Source organism: Puntigrus tetrazona, unplaced genomic scaffold (genome assembly GCF_018831695.1).
Source record: "Puntigrus tetrazona isolate hp1 unplaced genomic scaffold, ASM1883169v1 S000000972, whole genome shotgun sequence".
NCBI lineage: Eukaryota > Metazoa > Chordata > Actinopteri > Cypriniformes > Cyprinidae > Puntigrus > Puntigrus tetrazona.
Window position 1 is genome coordinate 12041 of NW_025048567.1, and position 23313 is coordinate 35353.

Here is a 23313-nt window from a genome sequence, read left to right on the forward strand (position 1 = left end):
CACACTAAGTGCCATTATACTAGATAAGTAATGAATGAAATACAAAGTGAAAAATATTTCAAAATGAGCTACATTAAAGATAAGAGACATTAATTAGAAGTAGTTAAAAACAGTCCAAATCCCAAGCTTTAAAGAAGCAGCTACTTTAAAGGCAATTGAATTAAATAAGCAGTAAGGGAAAGCCAAGAGCTGGTCAAACTTTGACCACACTATGGAGCAGTGTGTATTAGATAAGTAGTGAAAAAACTCAAAAACTTACAGCACCTGGTATTCCTAGGGCAGTCTCCCATCCAAGTACTAACTAGGCCCAACTCTGCGTAGCTTCTGAGATCAGGCGAGATCAGGCGTGAACAGGGTGGTATGGCCGTGAAGCTAAAGCTGCTGCAAAAAGCTTCTCCCTGGCCCCTTAGGTGGAGTACACTAAGTGCCATTATACTAGATAAATGTGTTAAATGAAATACAAAAAAAAAAAAAAAACTGGAAATGAGCTACATTAAAGATAAGAGCATTTAGGATTGAGTAGTTAAAAACAGTCAAACTCTGTTTAAAGAACAGCTACTTTAAAGGCAAGTGAATTAATAAACAGTAAGGGAAAGCAAAGAGTAAGGCTAAACTTTGATTACACTATGAGCCAGTGTATTAGATAAGTAGTGAAAAACTTAAAACTTACAGCACCACAGTAATTCCTAGACAGTCTCCCATCCAAAAATTGCTTAGGCCCAACTCTTAGCAGCTTCTGAGATCAGGCGAAGATCAGGCGTGACAGAGATGTGGTATATGGCCGTAAGCTGAGCTGCTGCAAAAGCCCCTATTTTAAGTGTGGAGCACACTCAGTGCCACGTTATACTAGATAAGTAATGAATGATAAAAAAAAAAAAAAAAAAAGCTTCAAAATGAGCTACATTAAAGATAAGTGGCATTAGTTAAGTTGTTCAAAACAGTCAAACTCTGTTTAAAGAACAGCTACTTTAAAGGTAAATTGAATTAAATAAGCAGTAAGGGAAAGCAAAGAGCTGGTCAAACTTTGACCACACCAAAGAGACCAGTGTATTAGATAAGTAGTGAAAAAACTCAAAATTTACATGCACAAGGTGTTCTCAGGCAGTCTCTCATCCAGGTACTAACCAGGCTCAACTCTGCTTAGCTTCAGAGATCAGGCGAGATCCGGCGTGAACGAATTGAGTATGTATTGCAAAGCCTAAAAGCTTCTTTAAAAAGCCCCTATTGCAAGGTGAGGCACACTCAAGTACATTATACTAGATAAGCAATGAATGGAAATACAAAAAAATACGCTTTAAAATGAGCTACATTAAAGATAAGAGCATTAGTTAAGTAGTTAAAAACAGTCAAACTCTTCTGTTTATAAGAGCAGCTACTTTAAAGGCAATTGAGTTAAATAAGCAGTAAGGGAAAGCAAAGAGCTGGTCAAACTTCTTGACCACACTATGGGCCAGTGTATTAGATAAGTAGTGAAAAAACTCAAAACTTAACAGCACCTGAAATCTTGTATGGTGTCTCCCATCCAAGTGCTAACTAGGCCTAACTCTGCTTAGCTTCTGAGATCAGGCGAAAGATCAGGCGTGAACAAGTTAATGGTATGGTCGTAAGCTTGAAAGCTGCTGCAAAAAGCTCCCTATTTTTGGGTGAGGCACACTAGGTGCCATTATACCAGATAAGCAATGGACCGAAATACAAAAAAAAAAAAAAAACTGAAATGAGCTACATTTAAAGATAAGAGCATTAGTTAAGTAGTTAAAAACAGTCAAACTCTTGCTTAAAGAACAGCTACTTTAAAGACAGTTGAATTAAATAAACTGTATGAGAAAGCAAAGAGAGCTAAACAAACTTTGACCACACTATGGTCGGTGTGTATTAGATAAGCAGTGAAAAAACCTCAAAACTACAGCACCTGTTGTTCCTAGGCAGTCTCCCATCCAAGTTCTAACTAGGTTCAACTCTGCTTAGCTTCTGGAGATCAGGCGCAGGATCAGGCGGTGAACAGGGTGGTATGGTCGTGAAGGTAAAGCTACTGCAAAAAGCCCCTATTTTTAAGGTGGGAGTACACTAAGTGCTATTACAATAGATAAGTGATGAATGAAATACAAAAAAATATACTTCAAAATGAGCTACATTAAAGATAAGAGCATTTTCATAAGTAGTTAAAAACAAGTCAAACTCTGCTTAAAGTACAGCTACTTTAAAGGCAATTGAATTAAATAAGCAGTAAGGGAAAGCAAAGAGCTGGTCAAACTTTGACCACACAGTGAGCCAGCGTATTAGATATTTAGTGAAAAACTCAAAAATCCTTACAGCACCTGGCATTCCTAGACAGTCTCCCCATCCAAGTACTAACTGAGCCCAACTCTGCTTAGCTTCTGAGATCAGACAAGATCAGGCGTTGAACAGGGTGGTATGGCGTAAGCGAAGCTTTGCTGCAAAAACCCCTATTTTAAGGTGAGGCACACTAAGTGCCAGTATACTAGATAAGTAATGAATGAAATACAAAAAAAAAAAAAAAATACTTTAAAATGAGCTACATTAAAGATAAGGGCATTAGTTAAGTGATTAAAAACAGTCAAACTCTGTTTAAAGAACAGCCACTTTAAAGAGCAATTGAATTAAATAAGCAGTAAGGGAAAGCAAAAGAGGCTAGTCAGACTTTGACCACACCAAGGGCCAGTGTATTAGATAAGTAGTGAAAAAAATAAAACTTACAGCACCCAGTGTTCCTAGGCAGTTCACCATCCAAAGTGCTTTCCCAAACCCCAACTCTGCTTAGCTTCTGAGATCAGGAGGCTAGATCGAAGCGTGAACAGGGTGGTATGGCCGTAAGCTAAAAAGCAGCAAAAAGCCTCTATTTTAAGGAGTGAGGCACACTAAGTGCCATTATAACAGATAAGTAATGAATGAAATACCTAAAAAAAAATACTTCAAAATGAGCTACATTAAAGATAAGAGCATTAGTTAAGTAGTTAAAAACAGTCAAACTCTGTTTAAAGTACACAGCTACTTTAAAGGCAATTGAATTAAAATAAACAGTAAGTGGAAAGCAAAGAGCTAGTCCAAACCCTTGCCACACTAAGGCGTTGTATTAGATGTAGAGTAGTGAAAAAACTCAAAAATTTACAGCACCTGGTATTCCCTAGGCAGCCTCCCAACAAAGTGCTAACCAGGCCCAACTCTGCTTGGCTTCTGGAGACCTGACGATGATCAGACGTGAACAGTGGTGGTATGGTCAGAATAAAAGCTACTGCAAAAAGTCTCTATTTTAAGGTGAGGAACACTAAGTGCCATTATACTAGATAAGTAATGAACAACAGGAAAAAAAAAAAAAACTTCAAAATAGGCCACATTAAAGATAAGGAGCATTAATTCAAGTAGTTAAAAACAGTCCAAACTCTCTGTTTAAATAGAACAGCTACTTTTTAAAGGCAATTGAGTCAAATAAGCAGTGAGGAAGGCAAATGGGTCAAACTTTGACCACACTCAAGAGACCAGTGTATTAGATAGAAGTAGTGAAAAAACTCACAAAAACTTATAGCACATGGCATTCCCTAGGCGAGTCTACCATCCAAGTACTAACTAGGCCCAACTCTGCTTAAGGCTTCACGAGATCAGACTAAGATCAGGCGTGAACAGGGTGGTATGGTCAGTGAAGCGTAAAGCTGCTGCAAAAAGTTCTATTTTTAAGATTGAGGCACACTAAGTGCCATTATACTAGATAAGTAATGAATGAAAATACAAAAAAATACTTCAAAATGAGCTACATTGAAGATAAGAGACATTAGTTAAAGTAGTTAAAAACAGTCAAACTCTGTTTAAAAGAACAGCTACTTTAGAGGCAAATTGAATTAAATAAGCAGTAAAGGGAAGCAGAAAGCTGGCCAAACTTTGACCACACTATGGGCCAGTGTATTAGATAAGTAGTGAAAAAACTCAAAACTTACAGCACCTGGTATTCCTGTGTAGTCTCTCATCCAGAGTGCTAACTGGAGCCCAACTCTGCTTAGCCTATGAGATCAGACGAAAGATCAGGCGTGAACAGAAGTGGTATGGCCGTAGTTGAAAGCTGCTGCCAAAAGCCTCCCCATTTAAAGGTGAGGCACACTGGGTGCCATTTTACAATGGATAAGTAACAAATGAAATACAAAAAAAAAAACTTCAAAAATGAGCCAAGCATTAAAGATACAAGAGCATTAGTTAAGCAGTTAAAAAACAGTGAAACTCTGTTTAAAGAACAGCTACTTTAAAGGCACTTGAATTAAATAAGCAATGAGGGAAAGCAAAGAGCTGGTCAAATCCTTTGACCACACTAAAGAACCAGTGTATTAGATAAGTAGTGAGAAACTCAAAAAACTTACAGCACATGGTATTCCTAGGCAGTCTCTCATCCAAGTAATACTAACTAGGCCCAACTCTCTGCTTAGCTTCTGGAGATCAGACAAGATCAGGCGTGAACAGGATTGTGGTATGGTCGTAAGCGAAAGCTGCCGCAAAAAGCCCCTTATTTTAAGGTGAGGCACACTAAGTGCCATTATGCTGGAATAAGCAATGAATGAAATACAAAAAAAATACTTCAAAATAAAGGCTACATTAAAGATAAGAGCATTAGTTAAGTAGTTAAAAAACATTCAAACTCTGTTTAAAGTACAGTTACTTTAAAGGAGCAGTGAATTAAATAACCCAGTAAGAGGAAAGCAAAGAGCTGGTCAAACCTTGGCCACACTAAGGGTCGTTATGGTTATTAGATAAGCAGTGAAAAAAACTCAAAATTTACAGCACTCCGGTATTCCTAGGCAGTCTCCCCATACAAGTACTAAACAGGCCCAACTCTGCTTAGCTTCTGAGACTGGGCGAGATCAGGTGAACGAGATTGAGTACGGTGCAGTAAGCTAAAGCTGCTGCAAAAACCCCTTTTAAGGTAGAGGCACACTAAGTGCCATTATGCTAGATAAGTAATGAATGAAATACAAAAAAAAAAACTTCAAATGAGCTACATTAAAGATAAGTGCATTATTAAGTAGTTAAAAACAGTCAAACTCTGTTTAAAGAACAGCTACTTTAAAGGCAATTGAATTAAATAAGCAGTAAGGAAAGCAAAGAGCTGGTCAAACCCTGACCACACTATGGGCCACAGTGTATTAGATGGGTAAGAAAAACTCAAAAACTTACAGCACCTGGTATTCCTAGGCAAAGCCTCATCCAAGTATTCAATTAGGCCCACACCCTGCTTAGCTTCTGAGATCGACGAGAGATCAGGCGTGGGAACAGGGTGGTATGGCCGTAAGCTAAAAGCTGCTGCAAAAAGCCCCTATTTTAAGGTGAGGCACACTAAGTGCCATTATACTAGATAAGTAATGAATGAAATACAAAAAAAAAAAACTTCAAAATGAGCTACATTAAAGATAAGAGCATTAGTTAAGTAGTTAAAAACAGTCAAACTCTGTTTAAAGAACAGCTACTTTAAAGGCAATTGAATTAAATAAGCAGTAAGGGAAAGCAAAGAGCTGGTCAAACTTTGACCACACTAAGGGCCAGTGTATTAGATAAGTAGTGAAAAACTCAAAAACTTACAGCACCTGGTATTCCTAGGCAGTCTCCCATCCAAGTACTAACTAGGCCCAACTCTGCTTAGCTTCTGAGATCAGACGAGATCAGGCGTGAACAGGGTGGTATGGCCGTAAGCTAAAGCTGCTGCAAAAAGCCCCCTATTTTAAGGTGAGGCACACTAAGTGCCATTATACTAGATAAGTAATGAATGAAATACAAAAAAAAACTTCAAAATGAGGTACAATAAAGATAAGAGCATTAGTTAAGTAGTTAAAACAGTCAAACTCTGTTTAAAGAACAGCTACTTTAAAGGCAATTGAATTAAATAAGCAGTAGGGGGAAAGCAAAGAGCTGGTCAAACTTTGACCACACTAAGGGCCAGTGTATTAGATAAGTAGTGAAAAACTCAAAAACTTACAGCACCTGGTATTCCTAGGCAGTCTCCCATCCAAGTACTAAACTAGGCCCAACTCTGCTTAGCTTCTGAGATCAGACGAGATCAGGCGTGAACAGGGTGGTATGGCCGTGAAGCTAAAGCTGCTGCAAAAAGCCCCCTTTTAAGGTGAGGCACACTAAGTGCCATTATACTAGATAAGTAATGAATGAAATACAAAAAAAAAAACTTCAAAATGAGCTACATTAAAGATAAGAGCATTAGTTAAGTAGTTAAAAACAGTCAAACTCTGTTTAAAGAACAGCTACTTTAAAGGCAATTGAATTAAATAAGCAGTAAGGGAAAGCAAAGAGCTGGTCAAACTTTGACCACACTAAGGGCCAGTGTATTAGATAAGTAGTGAAAAACTCAAAAACTTACAGCACCTGGTATTCCTAGGCAGTCTCCCATCCAAGTACTAACTAGGCCCAACTCTGCTTAGCTTCTGAGATCAGACGAGATCAGGCGTGAACAGGGTGGTATGGCCGTAAGCTAAAGCTGCTGCAAAAAGCCCCTATTTTAAGGTGAGGCACACTAAGTGCCATTATACTAGATAAGTAATGAATGAAATACAAAAAAAAAAATACTTCAAAATGAGCTACATTAAAGATAAGAGCATTAGTTAAGTAGTTAAAAACAGTCAAACTCTGTTTAAAGAGAACAGCTACTTTAAAGGCAATTGAATTAAATAAGCAGTAAGGGAAAGCAAAGAGCTGGTCAAACTTTTGACCACACTAAGGGCCAGTGTATTAGATAAGTAGTGAAAAACTCAAAACTTTACAGCACCTGGTATTCCTAGGCAGTCTCCCATCCAAGTACTAACTAGGCCCAACTCTGCTTAGCTTCTGAGATCAGACGAGATCAGGCGTGAACAGGGTGGTATGGCCGTAAGCGAAAGCTGCTGCAAAAAGCCCCCTATTTCAAGGTGAGGCACACTAAGTGCCATTATACTAGATAAGTAATGAATGAAATACAAAAAAAAACTTCAAAATGAGCTACATTAAAGATAAGAGCATTAGTTAAGTAGTTAAAAACAGTCAAACTCTGTTTAAAGAACAGCTACTTTAAAGGCAATTGAATTAAATAAGCAGTAAGGGAAAGCAAAGAGCTGGTCAAACTTTGACCACACTAAGGGCCAGTGTATTAGATAAGTAGTGAAAAACTCAAAACTTACAGCACCTGGTATTCCTAGGCAGTCTCCCATCCAAGTACTAACTAGGCCCAACTCTGCTTAGCTTCTGAGATCAGACGAGATCAGGCGTGAACAGGGTGGTATGGCCGTAAGCTTAAAGCTGCTGCAAAAAGCCCCTATTTTAAGGTGAGGCACACTAAGTGCCATTATACTAGATAAGTAATGAATGAAATACAAAAAAAAAAATACTTCAAAATGAGCTACATTAAAGATAAGAGCATTAGTTAAGTAGTTAAAAACAGTCAAACTCTGTTTAAAGAACAGCTACTTTAAAGGCAATTGAATTAAATAAGCAGTAAGGGAGCAAAGAGCTGGTCAAACTTTGACCACACTAAGGGCCAGTGTATTAGATAAGTAGTGAAAAACTCAAAAACTTACAGCACCTGGTATTCCTAGGCAGTCTCCCATCCAAGTACTAACTAGGCCCAACTCTGCTTAGCTTCTGAGATCAGACGAGATCAGGCGTGAACAGGGTGGTATGGCCGTAAGCTAAAGCTGCTGCAAAAAGCCCCCTATTTTAAGGTGAGGCACACTAAGTGCCATTATACTAGATAAGTAATGAATGAAATACAAAAAAAAATACTTCAAAATGAGCTACATTAAAGATAAGAGCATTAGTTAAGTAGTTAAAAACAGTCAAACTCTGTTTAAAGAACAGCTACTTTAAAGGCAATTGAATTAAATAAGCAGTAAGGGAAAGCAAAGAGCTGGTCAAACTTTGGCCACACTAAGGGCCAGTGTATTAGATAAGTAGTGAAAAACTCAAAAACTTACAGCACCTGGTATTCCTAGGCAGTCTCCCATCCAAGTACTAACTAGGCCCAACTCTGCTTAGCTTCTGAGAGATCAGACGAGATCAGGCGTGAACAGGGTGGTATGGCCGTAAGCTAAAGCTGCTGCAAAAAGCCCCTATTTTAAGGTGAGGCACACTAAGTGCCATTATACTAGATAAGTAATGAATGAAATACAAAAAAATACTTCAAAATGAGCTACATTAAAGATAAGAGCATTAGTTAAGTAGTTAAAAACAGTCAAACTCTGTTTAAAGAACAGCTACTTTAAAGGCAATTGAATTAAATAAGCAGTAAGGGAAAGCAAAGAGCTGGTCAAACTTTGACCACACTAAGGGCCAGTGTATTAGATAAGTAGTGAAAAACTCAAAAACTTACAGCACCTGGTATTCCTAGGCAGTCTCCCATCCAAGTACTAACTAGGCCCAACTCTGCTTAGCTTCTGAGATCAGACGAGATCAGGCGTGAACAGGGTGGTATGGCCGTAAGCGAAAGCTGCTGCAAAAAGCCCCTATTTTAAGGTGAGGCACACTAAGTGCCATTATACTAGATAAGTAATGAATGAAATACAAAAAAAAAAAAATACTTCAAAATGAGCTACATTAAAGATAAGAGCATTAGTTAAGTAGTTAAAAACAGTCAAACTCTGTTTAAAGAACAGCTACTTTAAAGGCAATTGAATTAAATAAGCAGTAAGGGAAAGCAAAGAGCTGGTCAAACTTTGACCACACTAAGGGCCAGTGTATTAGATAAGTAGTGAAAAACTCAAAAACTTACAGCACCTGGTATTCCTAGGCAGTCTCCCATCCAAGTACTAACTAGGCCCAACTCTGCTTAGCTTCTGAGATCAGACGAGATCAGGCGTGAACAGGGTGGTATGGCCGTAAGTTAAAGCTGCTGCAAAAAGCCCCCTATTTTAAGGTGAGGCACACTAAGTGCCATTATACTAGATAAGTAATGAATGAAATACAAAAAAATACTTCAAAATGAGCTACATTAAAGATAAGAGCATTAGTTAAGTAGTTAAAAACAGTCAAACTCTGTTTAAAGAACAGCTACTTTAAAGGCAATTGAATTAAATAAGCAGTAAGGGAAAGCAAAGAGCTGGTCAAACTTTGGCCACACTAAGGGCCAGTGTATTAGATAAGTAGTGAAAAACTCAAAAATTTACAGCACCTGGTATTCCTAGGCAGTCTCCCATCCAAGTACTAACTAGGCCCAACTCTGCTTAGCTTCTGAGATCAGACGAGATCAGGCGTGAACAGGGTGGTATGGGCCGTAAGCTAAAGCTGCTGCAAAAAGCCCCTCATTTTAAGGTGTGGCACATTAAGTGCCATTAGACTAGATAAGTAATGTAATGAAATACAAAAAAAAAAACTTCAAAATGAGCTACATTAAAGATAAGAGTGTTAGTTAAGTAGTTAAAAACAGTCAAACTCCTGTTTTAAGAACAGCTACTTTAAAGGCAATTGAATTAAATAAACAGTGAGGGAAAGCAAAGAGCTGGTCAACAACTTTTGACCACACTATAAGACAGTGTATTAGATAAGCAGTGAAAAAACTCAAAAGGCTTACAGCACATGGCTTGTTCTAGGCAGTCTCCCCATCCAAGCACCCAATCTAGAACTAACTCTGCTTAGCTTCTGAGAGATCCGAGCAAGAGATCCCGGGCGAACAGGGTGGCGAAACGATAGTTTAAAAGCTACTGCAAAAAGCCTCTATTTTTAAGGTGGGGACACACTCAAGTGCCATTATACTAAATAAGTAATGAATGAAATACAAAAAAAAATACTTCAAAATGAGCTACATTAAAGATAAGAGCATTAGTTAAGTAGTTAAAAACAGCCAAACTCCTGTTTAAAAAAGTGCAGCTACTTTAAAGGCAATTGAATTGGTCAAGCAGTAAGGGAAAGCAAGAAGCTGGTCAAACTTTGGCCACACCATGGCCACAGTGTATTAGATAAGTAATTGAAAAAACTCAAAAACTTGGCAGCACCTGGTATTCCTAGGCAGTCTCCCATCCAAAAAATTACTAACTAGACCCAACCTGCTTAGCTTCAAGAGACTGACAGATCAGGCGTGAACAGGTGGTGGTACGTAAGCGAAAAGCTGCTGCAAAAGCCCCCTTATTTTAAAGGTGAGGCACACAGGTGCCATTATACTAGATAAGTAATGAATGAAATACAAAAAAAAAAAAACTTCAAAATGAGCTACATTAAAGATAAGAGCATTACAAGAATAAAAACAGTCAAACTCTGTTTAAAGAACAGCTACTTTAAAGGCAATTGAATTAAAATACAGGTGGGAAAGCAAAGAGCTGGTCAAACTTTTGACCACACTAAGGGCCAGTGTATTAGATAAGTAGTGAAAAACTCAAAAACTTACAGCACCTGGTATTCCTAGGCAGTCTCCCATCCAAGTACTAACTAGGCCCAACTCTGCTTAGCTTCTGAGATCAGACGAGATCAGGCGTGAACAGGGTGGTATGGCCGTAAGCTAAAGCTGCTGCAAAAGCCCCTATTTTAAGGTGAGGCACACTAAGTGCCATTATACTAGATAAGTAATGAATGAAATACAAAAAAAAACTTCTTCAAAATGAGCTACATTAAAGATAAGAGCATTAGTTAAGTAGTTAAAAACAGTCAAACTCTGTTTAAAGAACAGCTACTTTAAAGGCAATTGAATTAAATAAGCAGTAAGGGAAAGCAAAGAGCTGGTCAAACTTTGACCACACTAAGGGCCAGTGTATTAGATAAGTAGTGAAAAACTCAAAAACTTACAGCACCTGGTATTCCTAGGCAGTCTCCCATCCAAGTACTAACTAGGCCCAACTCTGCTTAGCTTCTGAGATCAGACGAGATCAGGCGTGAAACAGGGTGGTATGGCCGTAAGCTAAAGCTGCTGCAAAAAGCCCCTATTTTAAGGTGAGGCACACTAAGTGCCATTATACTAGATAAGTAATGAATGAAATACAAAAAAAAACTTCAAAATGAGCTACATTAAAGATAAGAGCATTAGTTAAGTAGTTAAAAACAGTCAAACTCTGTTTAAAGAACAGCTACTTTAAAGGCAATTGAATTAAATAACAGTAAGGGAAAGCAAAGAGCTGGTCAAACTTTGACCACACTAAGGGCCAGTGTATTAGATAAGTAGTGAAAAACTCAAAAACTTACAGCACCTGGTATTCCTAGGCAGTCTCCCATCCAAGTACTAACTAGGCCCAACTCTGCTTAGCTTCTGAGATCAGACGAGATCAGGCGTGAACAGGGTGGTATGGCCGTAAGCTAAAGCTGCTGCAAAAAGCCCCCTATTTTAAGGTGAGGCACACTAAGTGCCATTATACTAGATAAGTAATGAATGAAATACAAAAAAAAAAAAACTTCAAAATGAGCTACATTAAAGATAAGAGCATTAGTTAAGTAGTTAAAAACAGTCAAACTCTGTTTAAAGAACAGCTACTTTAAAGGCAATTGAATTAAATAAGCAGTAAGGGAAAGCAAAGAGCTGGTCAAACTTTGACCACACTAAGGGCCAGTGTATTAGATAAGTAGTGAAAAAACTCAAAACTTACAGCACCTGGTATTCCTAGGCAGTCTCCCATCCAAGTACTAACTAGGCCCAACTCTGCTTAGCTTCTGAGATCAGACGAGATCAGGCGTGAACAGGGTGGTATGGCCGTAGCTAAAGCTGCTGCAAAAAGCCCCCTATTTTAAGGTGAGGCACACTAAGTGCCATTATACTAGATAAGTAATGAATGAAATACAAAAAAAAAAATACTTCAAAATGAGCTACATTAAAGATAAGAGCATTAGTTAAGTAGTTAAAAACAGTCAAACTCTGTTTAAAGAACAGCTACTTTAAAGGCAATTGAATTAAATAAGCAGTAAGGGAAAGCAAAGAGCTGGTCAAACTTTGGCCACACTAAGGGCCAGTGTATTAGATAAGTAGTGAAAAACTCAAAACTTACAGCACCTGGTATTCCTAGGCAGTCTCCCATCCAAGTACTAACTAGGCCCAACTCTGCTTAGCTTCTGAGATCAGACGAGATCAGGCGTGAACAGGGTGGTATGGCCGTAAGCTAAAGCTGCTGCAAAAAAAGCCCCTATTTTAAGGTGAGGCACACTAAGTGCCATTATACTAGATAAGTAATGAATGAAATACAAAAAAAAAAAATACTTCAAAATGAGCTACATTAAAGATAAGAGCATTAGTTAAGTAGTTAAAAACAGTCAAACTCTGTTTAAAGAACAGCTACTTTAAAGGCAATTGAATTAAATAAGCAGTAAGGGAAAGCAAAGAGCTGGTCAAACTTTGACCACACTAAGGGCCAGTGTATTAGATAAGTAGTGAAAAACTCAAAAACTTACAGCACCTGGTATTCCTAGGCAGTCTCCCATCCAAGTACTAACTAGGCCCAACTCTGCTTAGCTTCTGAGATCAGACGAGATCAGGCGTGAACAGGGTGGTATGGCCGTGAAGCTAAAGCTGCTGCAAAAGCCCCTATTTTAAGGTGAGGCACACTAAGTGCCATTATACTAGATAAGTAATGAATGAAATACAAAAAAAAAAATACTTCAAAATGAGCTACATTAAAGATAAGAGCATTAGTTAAGTAGTTAAAACAGTCAAACTCTGTTTAAAGAACAGCTACTTTAAAGGCAATTGAATTAAATAAGCAGTAAGGGAAAGCAAAGAGCTGGTCAAACTTTGGCCACACTAAGGGCCAGTGTATTAGATAAGTAGTGAAAAACTCAAAACTTACAGCACCTGGTATTCCTAGGCAGTCTCCCATCCAAGTACTAACTAGGCCCAACTCTGCTTAGCTTCTGAGATCAGACGAGATCAGGCGTGAACAGGGTGGTATGGCCGTAAGCTAAAGCTGCTGCAAAAAGCCCCTATATTTTAAGGTGAGGCACACTAAGTGCCATTATACTAGATAAGTAATGAATGAAATACAAAAAAAAATACTTCAAAATGAGCTACATTAAAGATAAGAGCATTAGTTAAGTAGTTAAAAACAGTCAAACTCTGTTTAAAGAACAGCTACTTTAAAGGCAATTGAATTAAATAAGCAGTAAGGGAAAGCAAAGAGCTGGTCAAACTTTGACCACACTAAGGGCCAGTGTATTAGATAAGTAGTGAAAAACTCAAAAACTTACAGCACCTGGTATTCCTAGGCAGTCTCCCATCCAAGTACTAACTAGGCCCAACTCTGCTTAGCTTCTGAGATCAGACGAGATCAGGCGTGAACAGGGTGGTATGGCCGTAAGCAAAAAGCTGCTGCAAAAGCCCCTATTTTAAGGTGAGGCACACTATGCCATTATACTAGATAAGTAATGAATGAAATACAAAAAAAAAAATACTTCAAAATGAGCTACATTAAAGATAAGAGCATTAGTTAAGTAGTTAAAAACAGTCAAACTCTGTTTAAAGAACAGCTACTTTAAAGGCAATTGAATTAAATAAGCAGTAAGGGAAAGCAAAGAGCTGGTCAAACTTTGACCACACTAAGGGCCAGTGTATTAGATAAGTAGTGAAAAACTCAAAAACTTACAGCACCTGGTATTCCTAGGCAGTCTCCCATCCAAGTACTAACTAGGCCCAACTCTGCTTAGCTTCTGAGATCAGACGAGATCAGGCGTGAACAGGGTGGTATGGCCGTAAGCTAAAGCTGCTGCAAAAAGCCCCCTATTTTAAGGTGAGGCACACTAAGTGCCATTATACTAGATAAGTAATGAATGAAATACAAAAAAAAATACTTCAAAATGAGCTACATTAAAGATAAGAGCATTAGTTAAGTAGTTAAAAACAGTCAAACTCTGTTTAAAGAACAGCTACTTTAAAGGCAATTGAATTAAATAAGCAGTAAGGGAAAGCAAAGAGCTGGTCAAACTTTGGCCACACTAAGGGCCAGTGTATTAGATAAGTAGTGAAAAAACTCAAAAACTTACAGCACCTGGTATTCCTAGGCAGTCTCCCATCCAAGTACTAACTAGGCCCAACTCTGCTTAGCTTCTGAGATCAGACGAGATCAGGCGTGAACAGGGTGGTATGGCCGTAAGCTAAAGCTGCTGCAAAAAGCTGCTGCAAAAAGCCCCCTATTTTAAGGTGAGGCACACTAAGTGCCATTATACTAGATAAGTAATGAATGAAATACAAAAAAATACTTCAAAATGAGCTACATTAAAGATAAGAGCATTAGTTAAGTAGTTAAAAACAGTCAAACTCTGTTTAAAGAACAGCTACTTTAAAGGCAATTGAATTAAATAAGCAGTAAGGGAAAGCAAAGAGCTGGTCAAACTTTGGCCACACTAAGGGCCAGTGTATTAGATAAGTAGTGAAAAACTCAAAAATTACAGCACCTGGTATTCCTAGGCAGTCTCCCATCCAAGTACTAACTAGGCCCAACTCTGCTTAGCTTCTGAGATCAGACGAGATCAGGCGTGAACAGGGTGGTATGGCCAGAAGCTAAAGCTGCTGCAAAAGCCCCCTATTTTAAGGTGAGGCACACTAAGTGCCATTATACTAGATAAGTAATGAATGAAATACAAAAAAAAAAATACTTCAAAATGAGCTACATTAAAGATAAGAGCATTAGTTAAGTAGTTAAAAACAGTCAAACTCTGTTTAAAGAACAGCTACTTTAAAGGCAATTGAATTAAATAAGCAGTAAGGGAAAGCAAAGAGCTGGTCAAACTTTGGCCACACTAAGGGCCAGTGTATTAGATAAGTAGTGAAAAACTCAAAAACTTACAGCACCTGGTATTCCTAGGCAGTCTCCCATCCAAGTACTAACTAGGCCCAACTCTGCTTAGCTTCTGAGATCAGAGATCAGGCGTGAACAGGGTGGTATGGCCGTGTAAGCTAAAGCTGCTGCAAAAGCCCCTATTTTAAGGTGAGGCACACTTAAGTGCCATTATACTAGATAAGTAATGAATGAAATACAAAAAAATACTTCAAAATGAGCTACATTAAAGATAAGAGCATTAGTTAAGTAGTTAAAAACAGTCAAACTCTGTTTAAAGAACAGCTACTTTAAAGGCAATTGAATTAAATAAGCAGTAAGGGAAAGCAAAGAGCTGGTCAAACTTTGGACCACACTAAGGGCCAGTGTATTAGATAAGTAGTGAAAAACTCAAAAACTTACAGCACCTGGTATTCCTAGGCAGTCTCCCATCCAAGTACTAACTAGGCCCAACTCTGCTTAGCTTCTGAGATCAGACGAGATCAGGCGTGAAACAGGGGTATGGCCGTAAGCTAAAGCTGCTGCAAAAAGCCCCCTATTTTAAGGTGAGGCACACTAAGTGCCATTATACTAGATAAGTAATGAATGAAATACAAAAAAATACTTCAAAATGAGCTACATTAAAGATAAGAGCATTAGTTAAGTAGTTAAAAACAGTCAAACTCTGTTTAAAGAACAGCTACTTTAAAGGCAATTGAATTAAATAAGCAGTAAGGGAAAGCAAAGAGCTGGTCAAACTTTGGCCACACTAAGGGCCAGTGTATTAGATAAGTAGTGAAAAACTCAAAACTTACAGCACCTGGTATTCCTAGGCAGTCTCCCATCCAAGTACTAACTAGGCCCAACTCTGCTTAGCTTCTGAGATCAGACGAGATCAGGCGTGAACAGGGTGGTATGGCCTGTAAGCTAAAGCTGCTGCAAAAGCCCCCTATTTTAAGGTGAGGCACACTAAGTGCCATTATACTAGATAAGTAATGAATGAAATACAAAAAAATACTTCAAAAATGAGCTACATTAAAGATAAGAGCATTAGTTAAGTAGTTAAAAACAGTCAAACTCTGTTTAAAGAACAGCTACTTTAAAGGCAATTGAATTAAATAAGCAGTAAGGGAAAGCAAAGAGCTGGTCAAACTTTGGCCACACTAAGGGCCAGTGTATTAGATAAGTAGTGAAAAACTCAAAACTTACAGCACCTGGTATTCCTAGGCAGTCTCCCATCCAAGTACTAACTAGGCCCAACTCTGCTTAGCTTCTGAGATCAGACGAGATCAGGCGTGAACAGGGTGGTATGGCCGTAAGCTAAAGCTGCTGCAAAAAGCCCCCTATTTTAAGGTGAGGCACACTAAGTGCCATTATACTAGATAAGTAATGAATGAAATACAAAAAATACTTCAAAATGAGCTACATTAAAGATAAGAGCATTAGTTAAGTAGTTAAAAACAGTCAAACTCTGTTTAAAGAACAGCTACTTTAAAGGCAATTGAATTAAATAAGCAGTAAGGGAAAGCAAAGAGCTGGTCAAACTTTGGCCACACTAAGGGCCAGTGTATTAGATAAGTAGTGAAAAACTCAAAAGCTTACAGCACCTGGTATTCCTAGGCAGTCTCCCATCCAAGTACTAACTAGGCCCAACTCTGCTTAGCTTCTGAGATCAGACGAGATCAGGCGTGAACAGGGTGGTATGGCCGTAAGCCTAAAGCTGCAAAAAGCCCCTATTTTAAGGTGAGGCACACTAAGTGCCATTATACTAGATAAGTAATGAATGAAATACAAAAAAATACTTCAAAATGAGCTACATTAAAGATAAGAGCATTAGTTAAGTAGTTAAAAACAGTCAAACTCTGTTTAAAGAACAGCTACTTTAAAGGCAATTGAATTAAATAAGCAGTAAGGGAAAGCAAAGAGCTGGTCAAACTTTGGCCACACTAAGGGCCAGTGTATTAGATAAGTAGTGAAAAACTCAAAAACTTACAGCACCTGGTATTCCTAGGCAGTCTCCCATCCAAGTACTAACCAGGCCCAACTCTGCTTAGCTTCTGAGATCAGAGATCAGGCGTGAACAGGGTGGTATGGCCGTAAGCTTAAAGCTGCTGCAAAAAGCCCCTATTTTAAGGTGAGGCACACTAAGTGCCATTATACTAGATAAGTAATGAATGAAATACAAAAAAAAAAATACTTCAAAATGAGCTACATTAAAGATAAGAGCATTAGTTAAGTAGTTAAAAACAGTCAAACTCTGTTTAAAGAACAGCTACTTTAAAGGCAATTGAATTAAATAAGCAGTAAGGGAAAGCAAAGAGCTGGTCAAACTTTTGACCACACTAAGGGCCAGTGTATTAGATAAGTAGTGAAAACTCAAAACTTACAGCACCTGGTATTCCTAGGCAGTCTCCCATCCAAGTACTAACTAGGCCCAACTCTGCTTAGCTTCTGAGATCAGACGAGATCAGGCGTGAACAGGGTGGTATGGCCGTAAGCGTAAGCTGCTGCAAAAAGCCCCCTATTTTAAGGTGAGGCACACTAAGTGCCATTATACTAGATAAGTATAATGAATGAATACAAAAAAATACTTCAAAATGAGCTACATTAAAGATAAGAGCATTAGTTAAGTAGTTAAAAACAGTCAAACTCTGTTTAAAGAACAGCTACTTTAAAGGCAATTGAATTAAATAAGCAGTAAGGGAAAGCAAAGAGCTGGTCAAACTTTGGCCACACTAAGGGCCAGTGTATTAGATAAGTAGTGAAAAACTCAAAAGCTTACAGCACCTGGTATTCCTAGGCAGTCTCCCATCCAAGTACTAACTAGGCCCAACTCTGCTTAGCTTCTGAGATCAGACGAGATCAGGCGTGAACAGGGTGGTATGGCCGTGTAAGCTAAAGCTGCTGCAAAAAGCCCCTATTTTAAGGTGAGGCACACTAAGTGCCATTATACTAGATAAGTAATGAATGAATGAAATACAAAAAAATACTTCAAAATGAGCTACATTAAAGATAAGAGCATTAGTTAAGTAGTTAAAAACAGTCAAACTCTGTTTAAAGAACAGCTACTTTAAAGGCAATTGAATTAAATAAGCAGTAAGGGAAAGCAAAGAGCTGGTCAAACTTTGACCACACTAAGGGCCAGTGTATTAGATAAGTAGTGAAAAACTCAAAAAACTTACAGCACCTGGTATTCCTAGGCAGTCTCCTATCCAAGTACTAACTAGGCCCAACTCTGCTTAGCTTCTGAGATCAGACGAGATCAGGCGTGAACAGGGTGGTATGGCCGTAAGCCAAAGCTGCTGCAAAAAGCCCCCTATTTTAAGGTGAGGCACACTAAGTGCCATTATACTAGATAAGTAATGAATGAAATACAAAAAAAAAAAAATACTTCAAAATGAGCTACATTAAAGATAAGAGCATTAGTTAAGTAGTTAAAAACAGTCAAACTCTGTTTAAAGAACAGCTACTTTAAAGGCAATTGAATTAAATAAGCAGTAAGGGAAAGCAAAGAGCTGGTCAAACTTTGGCCACACTAAGGGCCAGTGTATTAGATAAGTAGTGAAAAACTCAAAACTTACAGCACCTGGTGGCATTCCTAGGCAGTCTCCCATCCAAGTACTAACTAGGCCCAACTCTGCTTAGCTTCTGAGATCAGACGAGATCAGGCGTGAACAGGGTGGTATGGCCGTAAGCTAAAGCTGCTGCAAAAAGCCCCTATTTTAAGGTGAGGCACACTAAGTGCCATTATACTAGATAAGTAATGAATGAAATACAAAAAAAAACTTCAAAATGAGCTACATTAAAGATAAGAGCATTAGTTAAGTAGTTAAAAACAGTCAAACTCTGTTTAAAGAACAGCTACTTTAAAGGCAATTGAATTAAATAAGCAGTAAGGGAAAGCAAAGAGCTGGTCAAACTTTGGCCACACTAAGGGCCAGTGTATTAGATAAGTAGTGAAAAACTCAAAAACTTACAGCACCTGGTATTCCTAGGCAGTCTCCCATCCAAGTACTAACTAGGCCCAACTCTGCTTAGCTTCTGAGATCAGACGAGATCAGGCGTGAACAGGGTGGTATGGCCGTGAAGCGAAAAGCTGCTGCAAAAAGCCCCCTATTTTAAGGTGAGGCACACTAAGTGCCATTATACTAGATAAGTAATGAATGAAATACAAAAAAATACTTCAAAATGAGCTACATTAAAGATATGAGCATTAGTTAATTAGTTAAAACAGTCAAACTCTTTAAAGAACAGCTACTTTAAAGGCAATTGAATTAAATAAGCAGTAAGGGAAAGCAAAGAGCTTTTCAAACTTTGACCACACTAAGGGCCAGTGTATTAGATAAGTAGTGAAAAACTCAAAAACTTACAGCACCTGGTATTCCTAGGCAGTCTCCCATCCAAGTACTAACTAGGCCCAACTCTGCTTAGCTTCTGAGATCAGACGAGATCAGGCGTGGTACAGGGTGGTATGGCCGTGCTAAAGCTGCTGCAAAAAGCCCCCTATTTTAAGGTGAGGCACACTAAGTGCCATTATACTAGATAAGTAATGAATGAAATTCAAAAAAAAAAATACTTCAAAATGAGCTACATTAAAGATAAGAGCATTAGTTAAGTAGTTAAAAACAGTCAAACTCTGTTTAAAGAACAGCTACTTTAAAGGCAATTGAATTAAATAAGCAGTAAGGGAAAGCAAAGAGCTGGTCAAACTTTGGCCACACTAAGGGCCAGTGTATTAGATAAGTAGTGAAAACTCAAAAACTTACAGCACCTGGTATTCCTAGGCAGTCTCCCATCCAAGTACTAACTAGGCCCAACTCTGCTTAGCTTCTGAGATCAGACGAGATCAGGCGTGAACAGGGTGGTATGGCCGTAAGCTAAAAGCTGCTGCAAAAGCCCCTATTTTAAGGTGAGGCACACTAAGTGCCATTATACTAGATAAGTAATGAATGAAATACAAAAAAATACTTCAAAATGAGCTACATTAAAGATAAGAGCATTAGTTAAGTAGTTAAAAACAGTCAAACTCTGTTTAAAGAACAGCTACTTTAAAGGCAATTGAATTAAATAAGCAGTAAGGGAAAGCAAAGAGCTGGTCAAACTTTGGCCACACTAAGGGCCAGTGTATTAGATAAGTAGTGAAAAACTCAAAAACTTACAGCACCTGGTATTCCTAGGCAGTCTCCCATCCAAGTACTAACTAGGCCCAACTCTGCTTAGCTTCTGAGATCAGACGAGATCAGGCGTGAACAGGGTGGTATGGCCGTAAGCGAAAGCTGCTGCAAAAAGCCCCTATTTTAAGGTGAGGCACACTAAGTGCCATTATACTAGATAAGTAATGAATGAAATACAAAAAAATACTTCTTCAAAATGAGCTACATTAAAGATAAGAGCATTAGTTAAGTAGTTAAAAACAGTCAAACTCTGTTTAAAGAACAGCTACTTTAAAGGCAATTGAATTAAATAAGCAGTAAGGGAAAGCAAAGAGCTGGTCAAACTTTGGCCACACTAAGGGCCAGTGTATTAGATAAGTAGTGAAAAACTCAAAACTTACAGCACCTGGTATTCCTAGGCAGTCTCCCATCCAAGTACTAACTAGGCCCAACTCTGCTTAGCTTCTGAGATCAGACGAGATCAGGCGTGAACAGGGTGGTATGGCCGTAAGCCAAAGCTGCTGCAAAAAGCCCCTATTTTAAGGTGAGGCACACTAAGTGCCATTATACTAGATAAGTAATGAATGAAATACAAAAAAAAAAAATACTTCAAAATGAGCTACATTAAAGATAAGAGCATTAGTTAAGTAGTTAAAAACAGTCAAACTCTGTTTAAAGAACAGCTACTTTAAAGGCAATTGAATTAAATAAGCAGTAAGGGAAAGCAAAGAGCTGGTCAAACTTTGACCACACTAAGGGCCAGTGTATTAGATAAGTAGTGAAAAACTCAAAACTTACAGCACCTGGTATTCCTAGGCAGTCTCCCATCCAAGTACTAATTAGGCCCAACTCTGCTTAGCTTCTGAGATCAGACGAGATCAGGCGTGAACAGGGTGGTATGGCCGTAAGCTAAAGCTGCTGCAAAAAGCCCCTATTTTAAGGTGAGGCACACTAAGTGCCATTATACTAGATAAGTAATGAATGAAATACAAAAAAATACTTCAAAATGAGCTACATTAAAGATAAGAGCATTAGTTAAGTAGTTAAAAACAGTCAAACTCTGTTTAAAGAACAGCTACTTTAAAGGCAATTGAATTAAATAAGCAGTAAGGGAAAGCAAAGAGCTGGTCAAACTTTGACCACACTATGGGCCAGTGTATTAGATAAGTAGTGAAAAATCTCAAAAACTTACAGCACCTGGTATTCCTAGGCAGTCTCCCATCCAAGTACTAACTAGGCCCAACTCTGCTTAGCTTCTGAGATCAGACGAGATCAGGCGTGAACAGGGTGGTATGGCCGTAAGCTAAAGCTGCTGCAAAAAGCCCCCTATTTTAAGGTGAGGCACACTAAGTGCCATTATACTAGATAAGTAATGAATGAAATACAAAAAAAAAACTTTCAAAATGAGCTACATTAAAGATAAGAGCATTAGTTAAGTAGTTAAAAACAGTCAAACTCTGTTTAAAGAACAGCTACTTTAAAGGCAATTGAATTAAATAAGCAGTAAGGGAAAGCAAAGAGCTGGTCAAACTTTGACCACACTAAGGGCCAGTGTATTAGATAAGTAGTGAAAAACTCAAAACTTACAGCACCTGGTATTCCTAGGCAGTCTCCCATCCAAGTACTAACTAGGCCCAACTCTGCTTAGCTTCTGAGATCAGACGAGATCAGGCGTGAACAGGGTGGTATGGCCGTAAGCCAAAAGCTGCTGCAAAAAGCCCCCTATTTTAAGGTGAGGCACACTAAGTGCCATTATACTAGATAAGTAATGAATGAAATACAAAAAAATACTTCAAAATGAGCTACATTAAAGATAAGAGCATTAGTTAAGTAGTTAAAAACAGTCAAACTCTGTTTAAAGAACAGCTACTTTAAAGGCAATTGAATTAAATAAGCAGTAAGGGAAAGCAAAGAGCTGGTCAAACTTTGGCCACACTAAGGGCCAGTGTATTAGATAAGTAGTGAAAAACTCAAAACTTACAGCACCTGGTATTCCTAGGCAGTCTCCCATCCAAGTACTAACTAGGCCCAACTCTGCTTAGCTTCTGAGATCAGACGAAGATCAGGCGTGAACAGGGTGGTATGGTCAGTAGCTTCAAAGCTGCTGCAAAAAGCCCCCTATTTTAAGGTGAGGCACACTCAAGTGCCATTATACTAGATAAGTAATGAATGAAATACAAAAAAAAATACTTCAAAATGAGCTACATTAAAGATAAGAGCATTAGTTAAGTAGTTAAAAACAGTCAAACTCTGTTTAAAGAACAGCTACTTTAAAGGCAATTGAATTAAATAAGCAGTAAGGGAAAGCAAAGAGCTGGTCAAACTTTGACCACACTAAGGGCCAGTGTATTAGATAAGTAGTGAAAAACTCAAAACTTACAGCACCTGGTATTCCTAGGCAGTCTCCCATCCAAGTACTAACTAGGCCCAACTCTGCTTAGCTTCTGAGATCAGACGAGATCAGGCGTGAACAGGGTGGCATTGCCTTAGGCGAAAAAGCTGCTGCAAAAAGCCCTTATTTGCTGGGTGAGGCACACTCAAGTGCCGTTATACTTCAGATAAGCAATGAATGAAATACAAAAAAAAAAAAAAATACTTCCAAAATGAGCTACATTAAAGATAAGAGCATTAGTTAAGTAGAAGTTAAAACAGTCAAACTCTGCTTCTGTTGTAAACAGCTACTTCTTTGTAAAGGCAATTGAATTCAAATAAGCAGTAAGGGAGCAAAGAGCTGGTCAAACTTTGACCACACTAAGGGCCAGTGTATTAGATAAGTAGTGAAAAATCAAAACTTACAGCACCTGTAGAGTATTCCTAAAGGTCTCCCATCCAGTACTAACTACGCCCAACTCTGCTTAGCTTCTGAGATCAGACGAGATCAGGGCGTGAACAGAGGGTGGTATGGCCGTAAGCGTAAAGCTGCCGCAAAAACCCCCTATTTTAAGGTGAGGCACACTAAGTGCCATTATACTAGATAATGTCAATGAATGAAATACAAAAAAATACTTCCAAAAATGAGCTACATTGAAAGATAAGAAAGAGCATTAGTTGGGCAGTTAAAAACAGTCAAACTCTGTTTAAAGTACAGCTACTTTTAAAGGCAATTGAATTAAATACAGGGTGGGAAAGCAAAGAGCTGGTCAAACTTCTTGGCCACACCAAGGGCCGTTGTATTAGATAAGAAGTGAAAAAACTCAAAAATTTTTCAGCACCTGGTATTCCTAGGCAGTCTCCCATCAAGTACTAACCAGGCCCAACTCTGCTTAGCTTCTGAGATCAGACAAGATCAGGCGGCATTGAACGGAATTGGCGTGGCCGTCAACTAAGCTGCTGCAAAGCCCCCTATTTTTAGATTGAGGCACACCAAGTGCCATTATACTAGATGCTAAAGTAATGAATTAAATAAAAAAAAAAAAAATAACTTCAAAATGAGGCTACATTAAAGTTATGAGCATTAGTTAAGTGAGTTA

At 38.4% G+C, this 23313-nt stretch overlaps 23 non-coding genes and 19 pseudogenes across 23 annotated transcripts; all 42 read right to left on the bottom strand.

The window, feature by feature from the left end:
• Positions 1 to 252: 252 nt before the first annotated feature.
• Positions 253 to 372, bottom strand: LOC122337361 (annotated as a pseudogene).
• A 5195-nt stretch (positions 373 to 5567) lies between these two features.
• LOC122337354 lies at positions 5568 to 5686 on the bottom strand. The gene has a single exon (XR_006249529.1). It is a non-coding gene; the product is annotated as a 5S ribosomal RNA (ribosomal RNA).
• A 275-nt stretch (positions 5687 to 5961) lies between these two features.
• On the bottom strand, positions 5962 to 6081 carry LOC122337356 (annotated as a pseudogene).
• Positions 6082 to 6357: 276 nt separating this feature from the next.
• On the bottom strand, positions 6358 to 6476 carry LOC122337362. Its single transcript, XR_006249530.1, has one exon. It is a non-coding gene; the product is annotated as a 5S ribosomal RNA (ribosomal RNA).
• Positions 6477 to 6757: 281 nt separating this feature from the next.
• Positions 6758 to 6876, bottom strand: LOC122337344 (annotated as a pseudogene).
• A 274-nt stretch (positions 6877 to 7150) lies between these two features.
• Positions 7151 to 7269, bottom strand: LOC122337321. The gene has a single exon (XR_006249509.1). It is a non-coding gene; the product is annotated as a 5S ribosomal RNA (ribosomal RNA).
• A 277-nt stretch (positions 7270 to 7546) lies between these two features.
• On the bottom strand, positions 7547 to 7665 carry LOC122337322. Its single transcript, XR_006249510.1, has one exon. It is a non-coding gene; the product is annotated as a 5S ribosomal RNA (ribosomal RNA).
• A 277-nt stretch (positions 7666 to 7942) lies between these two features.
• Positions 7943 to 8063, bottom strand: LOC122337349 (annotated as a pseudogene).
• Positions 8064 to 8337: 274 nt separating this feature from the next.
• On the bottom strand, positions 8338 to 8456 carry LOC122337323. The gene has a single exon (XR_006249511.1). It is a non-coding gene; the product is annotated as a 5S ribosomal RNA (ribosomal RNA).
• Positions 8457 to 8736: 280 nt separating this feature from the next.
• On the bottom strand, positions 8737 to 8855 carry LOC122337331. Its single transcript, XR_006249519.1, has one exon. It is a non-coding gene; the product is annotated as a 5S ribosomal RNA (ribosomal RNA).
• A 275-nt stretch (positions 8856 to 9130) lies between these two features.
• LOC122337351 lies at positions 9131 to 9250 on the bottom strand (annotated as a pseudogene).
• A 1094-nt stretch (positions 9251 to 10344) lies between these two features.
• On the bottom strand, positions 10345 to 10463 carry LOC122337324. The gene has a single exon (XR_006249512.1). It is a non-coding gene; the product is annotated as a 5S ribosomal RNA (ribosomal RNA).
• Positions 10464 to 10739: 276 nt separating this feature from the next.
• Positions 10740 to 10859, bottom strand: LOC122337341 (annotated as a pseudogene).
• A 273-nt stretch (positions 10860 to 11132) lies between these two features.
• Positions 11133 to 11251, bottom strand: LOC122337325. Its single transcript, XR_006249513.1, has one exon. It is a non-coding gene; the product is annotated as a 5S ribosomal RNA (ribosomal RNA).
• Positions 11252 to 11530: 279 nt separating this feature from the next.
• On the bottom strand, positions 11531 to 11649 carry LOC122337345 (annotated as a pseudogene).
• A 277-nt stretch (positions 11650 to 11926) lies between these two features.
• LOC122337326 lies at positions 11927 to 12045 on the bottom strand. The gene has a single exon (XR_006249514.1). It is a non-coding gene; the product is annotated as a 5S ribosomal RNA (ribosomal RNA).
• Positions 12046 to 12326: 281 nt separating this feature from the next.
• LOC122337347 lies at positions 12327 to 12445 on the bottom strand (annotated as a pseudogene).
• A 276-nt stretch (positions 12446 to 12721) lies between these two features.
• On the bottom strand, positions 12722 to 12840 carry LOC122337327. The gene has a single exon (XR_006249515.1). It is a non-coding gene; the product is annotated as a 5S ribosomal RNA (ribosomal RNA).
• Positions 12841 to 13118: 278 nt separating this feature from the next.
• LOC122337328 lies at positions 13119 to 13237 on the bottom strand. The gene has a single exon (XR_006249516.1). It is a non-coding gene; the product is annotated as a 5S ribosomal RNA (ribosomal RNA).
• Positions 13238 to 13513: 276 nt separating this feature from the next.
• On the bottom strand, positions 13514 to 13632 carry LOC122337329. Its single transcript, XR_006249517.1, has one exon. It is a non-coding gene; the product is annotated as a 5S ribosomal RNA (ribosomal RNA).
• A 278-nt stretch (positions 13633 to 13910) lies between these two features.
• On the bottom strand, positions 13911 to 14029 carry LOC122337330. The gene has a single exon (XR_006249518.1). It is a non-coding gene; the product is annotated as a 5S ribosomal RNA (ribosomal RNA).
• Positions 14030 to 14316: 287 nt separating this feature from the next.
• On the bottom strand, positions 14317 to 14435 carry LOC122337353 (annotated as a pseudogene).
• A 278-nt stretch (positions 14436 to 14713) lies between these two features.
• Positions 14714 to 14829, bottom strand: LOC122337359 (annotated as a pseudogene).
• A 277-nt stretch (positions 14830 to 15106) lies between these two features.
• On the bottom strand, positions 15107 to 15224 carry LOC122337355 (annotated as a pseudogene).
• A 274-nt stretch (positions 15225 to 15498) lies between these two features.
• Positions 15499 to 15618, bottom strand: LOC122337346 (annotated as a pseudogene).
• Positions 15619 to 15892: 274 nt separating this feature from the next.
• On the bottom strand, positions 15893 to 16011 carry LOC122337332. The gene has a single exon (XR_006249520.1). It is a non-coding gene; the product is annotated as a 5S ribosomal RNA (ribosomal RNA).
• Positions 16012 to 16285: 274 nt separating this feature from the next.
• Positions 16286 to 16404, bottom strand: LOC122337320. The gene has a single exon (XR_006249508.1). It is a non-coding gene; the product is annotated as a 5S ribosomal RNA (ribosomal RNA).
• Positions 16405 to 16676: 272 nt separating this feature from the next.
• On the bottom strand, positions 16677 to 16792 carry LOC122337342 (annotated as a pseudogene).
• Positions 16793 to 17070: 278 nt separating this feature from the next.
• Positions 17071 to 17189, bottom strand: LOC122337333. The gene has a single exon (XR_006249521.1). It is a non-coding gene; the product is annotated as a 5S ribosomal RNA (ribosomal RNA).
• Positions 17190 to 17465: 276 nt separating this feature from the next.
• LOC122337352 lies at positions 17466 to 17584 on the bottom strand (annotated as a pseudogene).
• A 281-nt stretch (positions 17585 to 17865) lies between these two features.
• LOC122337343 lies at positions 17866 to 17984 on the bottom strand. Its single transcript, XR_006249528.1, has one exon. It is a non-coding gene; the product is annotated as a 5S ribosomal RNA (ribosomal RNA).
• Positions 17985 to 18264: 280 nt separating this feature from the next.
• LOC122337350 lies at positions 18265 to 18386 on the bottom strand (annotated as a pseudogene).
• Positions 18387 to 18660: 274 nt separating this feature from the next.
• LOC122337348 lies at positions 18661 to 18779 on the bottom strand (annotated as a pseudogene).
• A 274-nt stretch (positions 18780 to 19053) lies between these two features.
• LOC122337358 lies at positions 19054 to 19173 on the bottom strand (annotated as a pseudogene).
• Positions 19174 to 19449: 276 nt separating this feature from the next.
• Positions 19450 to 19568, bottom strand: LOC122337334. Its single transcript, XR_006249522.1, has one exon. It is a non-coding gene; the product is annotated as a 5S ribosomal RNA (ribosomal RNA).
• Positions 19569 to 19842: 274 nt separating this feature from the next.
• Positions 19843 to 19961, bottom strand: LOC122337335. The gene has a single exon (XR_006249523.1). It is a non-coding gene; the product is annotated as a 5S ribosomal RNA (ribosomal RNA).
• A 276-nt stretch (positions 19962 to 20237) lies between these two features.
• LOC122337336 lies at positions 20238 to 20356 on the bottom strand. The gene has a single exon (XR_006249524.1). It is a non-coding gene; the product is annotated as a 5S ribosomal RNA (ribosomal RNA).
• A 278-nt stretch (positions 20357 to 20634) lies between these two features.
• LOC122337340 lies at positions 20635 to 20753 on the bottom strand. The gene has a single exon (XR_006249527.1). It is a non-coding gene; the product is annotated as a 5S ribosomal RNA (ribosomal RNA).
• Positions 20754 to 21028: 275 nt separating this feature from the next.
• Positions 21029 to 21147, bottom strand: LOC122337337. The gene has a single exon (XR_006249525.1). It is a non-coding gene; the product is annotated as a 5S ribosomal RNA (ribosomal RNA).
• Positions 21148 to 21423: 276 nt separating this feature from the next.
• Positions 21424 to 21542, bottom strand: LOC122337339. Its single transcript, XR_006249526.1, has one exon. It is a non-coding gene; the product is annotated as a 5S ribosomal RNA (ribosomal RNA).
• Positions 21543 to 21817: 275 nt separating this feature from the next.
• Positions 21818 to 21937, bottom strand: LOC122337360 (annotated as a pseudogene).
• A 279-nt stretch (positions 21938 to 22216) lies between these two features.
• Positions 22217 to 22335, bottom strand: LOC122337357 (annotated as a pseudogene).
• Positions 22336 to 23313: the final 978 nt, after the last annotated feature.